Below are 2,948 nucleotides of genomic sequence, written 5' to 3' on the forward strand. Positions count from 1 at the left end.
CATCATCGGAATGCAACGACTCCACCATCACCGGAATCAGTTGACCGAGCTGACCTACTCTCTCTCTGTATAAACCCAAAACCCCCAAATCTCCACCACCGCCGGAAGCAATCGGAAGTTGTACAATTGGCCCTTCCCCATCTCCCTCACATGATCCACATGGTCTTCTACTCCACCCTTCCTTCTCCCGCAGCAAAGTGTAGTGACTCAATTCAGCCCAAGCTTGAATCCGACCGCTCCAATTTCCGGCGCCGTCGGATGAGCTTAGAAGTTATTGAGAAACCACTCCGTGTTGGAAAAGCTTCCATCCGTTTTAAGGGTCTGAAACTAGATTGCTGCATTGGAGCTCAGCGATTCAATCGAGGTCACCAGATTGTTGCGTTGATCCTGCAACTCTAAATTCTCCCCTTGCTTGAGCGGTAAAGCAAACCCTAATCGAGAGGGATCGAGGTTAAAGCTTGGCTGGTGTCAAATCGCATGCAATAAATTGGCAAAATTAGAAGCGAATTGGTGGTGAAAAACGCTGGTCTTTGATGATTTGGGGAGTTGGAAATCCATGGCGGGGGAGAATTTGAGGGCGGCGGCGTTGGGGAGTGATTGAACTTCTTGTTCTTACGGCAGCCACCGCCGCCTCCTCTTCCTTTGCGCCGCCGCCGGAGAAGGAGCTTCCAGAGGAGAGAGCAACTTGTCGTCAGTGAGGACGACATCGTTTTGTCTATGGAAAACGACATTGTTTCATGAATTTCCGGCGTTCTCCACATCATATTTCAGGCTTGCCACATCCACACAATTTCAACAGGAAAACACTCGGGTCGGGTCAGATGGGAAAATGGCAACGCCCGATAAAGTTCATGACATTACACGAACCTTTCAAAGTTGATGAGAAAAACCGGAATTTGATGAAAGTTAATGACTTTTGAAGCAGTTATCCCTTTATATTTTGGCAAACCTTTATTTGTTTATTTAATATAATACTATAATTTTTAAACTAAATGAATTAGTTTTATCGTCGTGTACCGGGAGAAATATCATGTTTGATCTACCAACTCTATATTTATTGTTTTATATAATCGATACTACATTTAAACAAGCGGGGAAGGAATAGATAGAACATGATGAATTGCGGCTAACTCGGAAATGCTCGTTCGGATCGAAGATATTGAGGATTGGATTCAGATTCGGATAGCAGATGAGACGTGATACGAACTCACGGATCATGAATCAGACCCAAAGGTTCTCCACATGATAGTGCCTCTCTAGAGCACAAGGTCAAAACACAATATTACCAAAACGTAAAAGATATACTCCCTCCGTCCCACATAATTCGTCTCACTTTGACCGGACACGGATTTTAAGAAATGTAATGAAAAGTGAGTTGAAAAAGTTAGTTGAATATGAGTCCCACTTTTATATATTAGTTTTATAATAAAATGTGAGTAGGAATGAGTTAGTGGAATATGAAGTCAACTACTAAAAATGGTAAAAGTGAAATGGGACAAATTATGTGGGACGGACTGAAATGGAAAAAGGGACAAATTATGTGAGACGGAGGGTGTAACGACCTGCCATCCTAGGGTATAATAAATTCGGCGATCGCTAACTAGGTAACTTAAATGCAACAAAAATATAGGCTAGGGTTTCATTTAAAGAGATTTGACCTAGGTATTTAACGAGCTAACGAAGCAATAAGGCAACGGTTTAATCAAGAAAATCAATGAAGAGTGGATAACATAAATTACGATCAAAGTCAAGGGTTTGACACGAATTCAACAAAACACGATATGTCTCAATCTTCAAAACAACTAAATAATAATAATAAGTTTCAAAATTTAGCGGAAGCATCCAAGAGAAAGCGAAGCATGTATGAAGACACAACTTCACTCGAAGTTCAAAATATCCATCTTATTAATTAGATTTGCTCAACACCCGCCAACGCTCGTCGCCGTTCAACCTGCACATAAGGAAAACACATGCAGGGTTGAGTATTTTGAAATACCCATTGAACTCGTGCCAAAACATTTTAATAAGTTATGCCACCCTTACCATAGTGAACTCGATTTTTTAACAGTTATAAAAGAATATCACGAGTATCACAAAATAATTTCTTAGACTGGCCAGTCAAACAACTTCCCCGCTTTCCTCATCAATAATCACAATCACAATATTTCCATGGTGCGACGAAAGTGTGGCCACACTTTTCGCCCACGAGACCGGCCGACTAGCAAGGACGGCTCCCGATCCCACCGTGTACACAGCCTGGTAGGGTTTGCGGCCTTACTCAGACCCGAATTCGTTTATTCATAGCCACTGTAGCCTAATGGAGCGTACTCACAAACTAGGCATTAGGCACACAATATCATCAAAAGCAATCACAGGCATGGCATAACGTTTCAAACCACCCTTATAACACCAATCGATATTTTGACAAAATAAAAGAGTTTAGTGAATAAAGCCCACCTCGACTGCTTAGATTCCAAGTATGTTCTTCCCTTTTGTTTTCCCGCTTCGCAACCGAGGTTTCACCCTTTTACGACATATGTACATATCATGTATTAGTCTCAACATAAATTCCTAAATCATGCATATCTCACGCTTTCCCTTTTCCCATCGACTTATCTCCATATCACCAATCAAAATCAAGTCATGTTCATCATATCAATTTCATTCGTATCTTAACTCTAGATCTATCATCAACATATGTCACACAAGAGTATTTTGCCAACACACACATACACACACAACACACACACGCGACGCGCGCGCACACACACACACGGTTTCACACACGCACACATATTTTCCATGTTCCATTTATCCCACTTTCACTAAATCTAGATGCATGAGGGTTCAAGAATACCGATTAACCGGTTAGATGAAGAAGAATTAATATAAGAATACCTTTATGAGAAAAACGAACGGTAGAAACAAAGTAGAGACTTGCTTCTTCG

This window comes from Salvia hispanica, chromosome 4 (assembly GCF_029641045.1).
Source record: "Salvia hispanica isolate PSC_SH4W2 chromosome 4, Shi_PSC_v1, whole genome shotgun sequence".
Lineage (NCBI taxonomy): Eukaryota > Viridiplantae > Streptophyta > Magnoliopsida > Lamiales > Lamiaceae > Salvia > Salvia hispanica.